This window comes from Pinus tabuliformis, chromosome 5_2, assembly GCF_031772625.1.
Source record: "Pinus tabuliformis cultivar Carrire ecotype Pingquan chromosome 5_2, CPIR1, whole genome shotgun sequence".
In the NCBI taxonomy this organism is placed as follows: domain Eukaryota; kingdom Viridiplantae; phylum Streptophyta; class Pinopsida; order Pinales; family Pinaceae; genus Pinus; species Pinus tabuliformis.
The window spans coordinates 678,688,943-678,696,184 of record NC_142306.1 but is presented as its reverse complement, the minus strand read 5'-3'; positions in this window follow the sequence as shown (position 1 = coordinate 678,696,184).

The window sequence follows — 7,242 nt, the reverse complement described above, 5'->3', positions numbered from 1 at the left end:
CACTGAGTTTGGGAACTTAAAGAGAGAAAATGGTGAGTTGCTATTTGATTTTAATAAGAGGATTAACCGTATGTATAACAAGATACCAGCTGAAGTGAAACCCACTACTACCCCTGCTAAACTCACCTATGCCAGTGCTTTTGATTCTGACTTTTGCCCACTGTTGAGAGAGGCGATGTGCTACTTTGGCTGACATGTATGATGCAGCCTTGGAAGTGGAATCAAACATCATGGCTGCAGAGAAGCTCAAGGGAAATGTTGATAGAAGAAGACAGAGGGGCGAGTCTTCATCATCCTCTGATCCTAAGATAGATAAAATGACCAAAATGATAGAGTCATTAGCCTCTGAAATCTCCAAATTAAAGGTTGAGCAACACCCTGGGAAAGGAAGAGTTCCTAATACCTTTGCTCCTAGAAATCCAAATCCAAATCCATATAGAAGAACTAATGAGCAGTTGCAAATTTTGCAAAGAAGCAAAAATGCTAATGAAGACCAAAGGGTGAAGGCCCCTTTTCAAAATGCAGTCATGGAAGAAGAGCAGTTTGAAGAAGATGATGAGATCCATTGTCTCGAAGACAAAGACAATGCTTCCTTTTTGACCTCAGTTGCCTATGAAAAGTCATTATTCAATGACCAGATCAGCGAAGAATGGGATGGTGAAGCTGTTATACAATTTGAAGATCAGCAAAGATATAATCTGAGGTCAAAGATGAACAATGCCAAGGAAGCTCATATTCAAAGAGCTGCTGTCCCTGCAGTACAACAAGCTAATAAGCAAAAACAACCGGCAGTGGATACCATCACCCTCAAAGCTCCATTTCATGAGGTAAGAAGCCTTGACAAGTCTCCTTCTCCTTTCAGTTTTCAATCATAAATTCAGAAGCTAAGAATACCTATGCCTCTGATTGAACTAGTGAAGAATGAGCCTTTCAAAAGATCCATCCTCGAGGCCATTGAGCCTAAAGCCATCTAATCCTTCACTGACTATGTAGATATGCAAGATGACAAGCCAGCTGTTATTCTCAGCCCAATGATTGAAAATTGTGAAGACAACTCCCCATCATTCTATGTCTCTCTGACTATTCATGAAAAAATCCTTCACAACTGCCTTTTGGACACTGGAGCCAGCCATAATCTAATGCCCAAGGCTGTCATGGATGAGTTGGGTCTGGACATCACCAAGCCTTATCATGACCTGTTTTCTTTTGACTCTAGAAAAGTGAAATTCCTAGGGTTAATCAAGGACCTAGCCATCACTTTGTCTCAGCTGCCTATGAAAAGCATGATGATGGATATTATGGTAGCAGACGTACCCCCCAAGTTTGGCATGTTACTTTTTAGAGGTTGGATCAAGAGATTAGGTGGATCATTACAAAATGATCTGTCATATGCTACTGTCCCAGTTTTCAGAGGTGAGAGTAAGAGATTATACAAAGAGGCATAATCAGCTTATATCATCAAGATGAGAAGAACCCTACTAATCATCCCATCTATGCTGTTGACACTGATTTTGGAGCATGTATTCTTCATATTGAAGAATCCCAGTTGGCCTCCACATAGCTTAAAAAACCAATTTGCCAAATCGCTGACGAAGAAGGCCCACAGATTTGGGACATGTTACTTGATGGAGCTTGCTCTAAGGACGTTGCTGGGAAAGGTGTAGTCCTTGTGTCCCCCACACAGGAATACATTCATTTATCTGTCAAATTAACCTTTCAGGTCACAAATAACATAACAGAATATGAAGCTTTGATTTTGGGCTTAAGCGCTGCTAAAGAAATGGGTATCAAAGGCCTGAAAGTGTTTGGAGATGCAGACCTCATCATTTAGTAGGTCAATAAAGTGTTCCAAGCAAAGCATCCAAGGCTGAAAGCATATAGAGATGAGGTATGGAGGCTCAAGGATTCTTTTAATAATTTCAACATTTCTTATATTCCGAGAATGAAGAACCAACTTTCCGACTCCCTTGCTGTGTCTGCTAGCACGTTTATTCCTCCTTTGCCTCCTAAATTAACATATGAGGTTCAGGTGAAATATAGACAGTCTCTGCCTGACAATGTCAAATATTGGAGAGTTTTTGAAGACGATAAGGAAATTAACAGGTTTTTACAAGTCATTGAGGAATTTGCTGAAACACACATTGACCAAGAAAATGAAACCATGGAAGAATGTGGCTAGTCCAAGCTAAAAAATGAGATCGGCCGAGGAAGCATCATCCAACTGCCTAGTAATCATATACCAAAAGGATTGGTGCCTCTAGAGAAACTATTCGACCATAACGATGTGCCTTATAAGCCCGCCAAAACAGAAAATGAGTCTGCTATTTGTAAACATAATATAGGGAGCCCAACCCATCCGAAATACATCAATCTGTCCACTCATTTGTCTTCTGCCCAGAATTCCGAGTATTGCACCCTCATGAAGCAATTCGCTGATATTTTTTCCTGGGAATACAGTGATCTTAAAACCTATGATACAAGCATCATTCAGCACAAGATTCCATTGGAAAAGAACACCACGCCTTTTAAGCAGAAATTGAGACCTATCAATGCTCTCTTATTGCCTTTGATTGAGAAAGAAATCAAGACGCTGTTGGATGCCAAAATCATAGTTTCCCTAAGGTATTCAAAGTGGATAGCTAACCTTGTGGTAGTAAGAAATAAAAATAGAGAAATCAGGCTTTGTGTTGAATTCAGAAATCTGAACAAGTGCTCTAAAAAAGATAACTACCCCCTGCCTAAGATGGAACACTCGCTGCAAAGAGTTTCAGGGGCCAGAGTCATTTCTTTCTTAGATGGATTTTCAGGTTACAATCAGGTTGCTGTACACCCAGAAGATCAGGAAAAGCCAGCCTTCACTACTCCTTGGGGCACTTTCATGTACTCTAAGATGCCTTTCGGATTGATGAATGCTGGGGCTACTTTTCAGAGGGCCATGGACATAGCTTTTGTGGGAGAGAAGGACAAGTTTGTCTTTATTTCTTGATGACACAACAGTCTTCTCCAGCAGTCACAAAGACCATTTGTAGCGTTTGAAGAAGGTCTTCCTAAAGTGCAGACAATTTGGAATTTTGGTGAACCCAAAGAAGTCACAGTTTGCTCTAGAAGAAGGAAAACTTCTAGCACATATTGTTTCTGCTGAAGGTGTGAAAATTGATCCAGCAAGGGTTCAAGCAATTCAGACATTGTCCATCCCAAGGTCGAAAAGGGACATTCAATCCTTCCTGGGTAAGATTAACTTTGTAAGGAGGTTCATTCCAAACTTTGCAGAGCTAGTAAAGCACATCACTTACATGTTGAAGAAATGATCATAAATAAAATGGACAGATGCTTCAAGAAGCTCTTTTGAAGCCATCAAGCAAGCTATCATGGAAGCTTCCACTCTAATCAACCCAGATTACACTAAGGAGTTTTGTATCTTCTCTTTTGCCTCTTATGATACACTTGCAACAATTTTGTTGTAGAAAAATTATGAAGACATAGAGCACCCCGTGGGCTTTTTTAGCAAAACTCTAAGGGATGTTGAACTAAGGTATGACCTTATTGAAAAACAAGCTTATGCTCTCATAAAATCTTTAAAGGCATTCTGAATTTATATTCTGCATTCCAAAGTGGTTGCATATGTACCTTTAGCCTCAGTAAAAGATGTCTTAACTCAGCCAGATATTGATGGAAAGAGAGTTAAATGGATTGCAAAATTCATAGAGTTTAACATAAAGGTGAAGCCCACAAAGCTTGTCAAGGGCCAAGGCTTGGCTAAACTTATGGCTGAAGAAAATTGCAACGTGTTAGACATAAATTCCATAGGTCTAAATTCAGATGATGAGCTGATAGAGGGAGCGGCAGAAGAACAAAAGCAGAATCAACCTCTGGTTGAAAATCTAGCCACCTGTGAATGGTATTTCATCATAGTTCATTTTTTGCAAAAGCTAGAAGTCCCTCCAGGGCTTAGCTCAAGTCAAGCCAAGGCCATTAAACTCAGAGCAGCCAAATTCTGCATAAATAAAAATTTGCGTTATTGGAAAGACCCATCAGGAATCCTCTTACACCTGTGCCATTCTAGCATCCGCGAAGGGCATCATTATTGGAAAACCAAAGGCCACAAAATCCCAAGGGTTGGGTATTATTGGCCTACTCTGTTCTCTGATGTGTTTTTTTTGTGAAAGCTTGTGACAAGTGTCAGAGGTTTGTAGGAAGACAACAACTAAAACTTCTGCCCTTGAAGCCAGTGCATGTCAATGGTCCCTTCCAGCAGTGGGGCTTGGACTTTATAGGTGAGATCAACCCACATTCCAATGGCCAACACAAATGGATCTTAGTAGCCACTGATTATTTCACCAAGTGGATGGAGGCTATACCCACTAAGAATGCCAATCATCAAGTTGTCATAAAGTTCTTGAATGAGAATATTGTCACTAGATTTGGTTGCCCAACCAAACTAGTCACTGATAATGCAAAAGCTTTCAAGGGAAAAGAATTGGTGGACATCATTGAATCCATGGGCATTCAAGTGGTGCATTCTACCTCATATTATCCTCAAGGCAATGGCCTGGAAGAATCATCAAACAAGAGTTTGGTAAGGGTAATCAAAAAACTGTTAGAGGACAACAAAAAGAGCTCGGATTCTAAGTTGAAGTTTGCACTATGGGCTGACAAAGTTACCATCAAAAAGTCCATAGGGAATTCTCCATTTAAACTCGTTTATGGCACTGATGTTGTTTTCCCTATCCAACTGATTCTCCCTGTGGCTAAATTCTTGCAAGAAGAACAAGATGAAGAAAATGACATGGTAAGAAGAATGAATAACCTGGTTGAACTACAACAAATCAGAGAGCAGCTGGTTGAGAAGTCAAAGGCTCATCAGAAGAAAATCAAAGAAACCTTTGACAGGAAGGCAAAAGTGGACAATTTCCGAGTTGGTGATTGGGTACTTAAATGAGATGCATTTAAGGAAAATAAAGGTAATCATGGCAAGTTTTACTCCTTATGGACAGGTCCGTTTGTCATCGCTCAAATTCAGCAGAACAATACATTTATTCTGCACAGTCTGGAAGGAGGAGATACTTTTGGTAGCTCAGTAAATGATCGGTTCTTGAAAATTTATTTCGTTTAAGGCTTTAAAGCCTTGTCATTGTAAATATGTTTTTCCAGTTTTTATTTCATTACAAAATAGACTCTATACCCAATGGAACACTAGAAGGAAGATTTGATTTTTGTTTTACAGGAAAGGCATTGATCTGTGATCCTTGAAACCTCACAGGGAGGATTTCATCCCCAGAAGGAGCCAGTGTTAGCCTCGCTGACAAAAGGCCCAAAATTGGATCCATATATGCTCTTAAAGTTTCCAAATTTGCTTAAAAACATCCCAAGGGATCCAAAAATGCTCTTGAAATCTTTAGCATTTGCTCAAAATCATCCAAAGGTCAAAATCAACGCAAGAGGAGAGCCCTTGGAAGGGTGGAAATACACTATCGGGAGGTAAAAAACCAAAGAGAACAATGAAAATCAAGTATCACAGGCTTAAGCAGAGGAATGAACAACAATCGTCAGATCTGGCTGATCAACGATCCAGATCTGATTGGCGAGAGGCAATAGGTGGAAATTGGCGTGGGCCAAGGGAACTTGCGATGGCGATCGAAGATCGCTATCGAGGATTACTATGAGCGCTAACCATGGACCTTTGGCTCGGGCGATATGTGATTGCGATCAGATCGCATCGCTAAGGGGCGGGGCCTATGCATATATATATGGGCGACCTGATAGCTGGACCCAACGACCATATATATGATATTTCATAATATCTTGTTGAAATTTGGTACCGGAGGACAGGTGGTTCCCTTAGGCTTTGATCTTTGGCCTAGGGAAAAGTGTCCAAAAGAATTTAATTTTTCTCCTAAAGTGACTTTATAATTTTATAAAGTTAAATCTAATTTAAAAGTGACTTTAAGTGATAAAGTTATTAAGTCTAATTTTAAAGTGACTTTTATAAAGTCAATGAAAAATTAGAAAGGAAAAGTGACTTTGGAAATAAATGACTAAGTGGGTCTTTATTAAAGTGGGGTGAATTAAAAAAATAGAAAGTGAGATTTAAATGAGCATTTAATCTCAACCATTGATCTAAATCTATTTCAGCCATTGGATTTAGAGATCACCCAAAAGTCACTTGGATCACCCAAAAGTCACTTGGAGTTATATTAAAGGAGGAAAAGGAGGAAAAGGTCATTCATTCTTTCATGAGCAGATTGGGAGAAGGAGAGCAAGAGAGCAAGAGAGATTTCTGAGCAGGAAGGAGAAGGAGACAGCAGCTTGGCACACATTCCAAGGCAGCAGTTGAGCAGATTTGTACAGCTGATTCAGCACATAGTGAAAGGCAGATTTTTGCACAAAAATCGAGGAGCAGTTTGCTGATTTTTCTGCACACAAAACGGAGGTCGTACAACATTTATTGCTGTCCTGTTTGCTGTAATTTCCAGATTGCTGTGAGGCACGGGAAAGGAGATAAGTTGTAAATTTGCTTGCTGATTTTTTTGCTGAATAATTCTCACTGTAAAAAGACAATTTTCAGAAATAAAGAAGAGCTCTCAAACTGGTTTTCCCCAAGAGTTGTAGGGGGTTTTTCCAGGGTCAAGTTGACCAAAAATATCAGTGTTTTAATGGCTGTTTTTAATTGCTGATTTTTAATTCTGCAATTTCCAGCATTCTGAAAAATTTCCAGAATTTGTGTTTTCAGCAATATTTATTTTTTTCAGTCTGTTAAATGTATGGTTATGGGAATGGGCATTTAACTACATGGGAGAAATAAGGAGAAACTGAAAACCGGGTGGGAAAACAGAAATTTTTACATATCTCAGGTCCGCCGAAGCCCATTTTTAATGTATTTAAATGTTTTTCGCGTATTTCAAAAATACAAAGGGAAGACTGTGGACATGCCTTTTGCGACTTGCGATAATGATAAAGCCCGGACTTGATGGGACTCAGAACAAAAATATATAAAATTTGAAGTTCGCAAAAGCCATTTTTCAATGTATTTCGTGTATTTTTGTGTTTAACGAAATACAAAGGGAACATGCCAAATGCGACTTGCGATGGAAATAAGGATGGACCTGATGGGTTTCGAAATAGAAATACATATATTTTCAAGTCCGCCAAAGTCCATTTTCATGCATTTTCAGTGTTTTTCGTGTATTTCATAATACAAGGAAAATACACAGGAGCAAGCTTTTTTGCGACTTGTGATGGCGA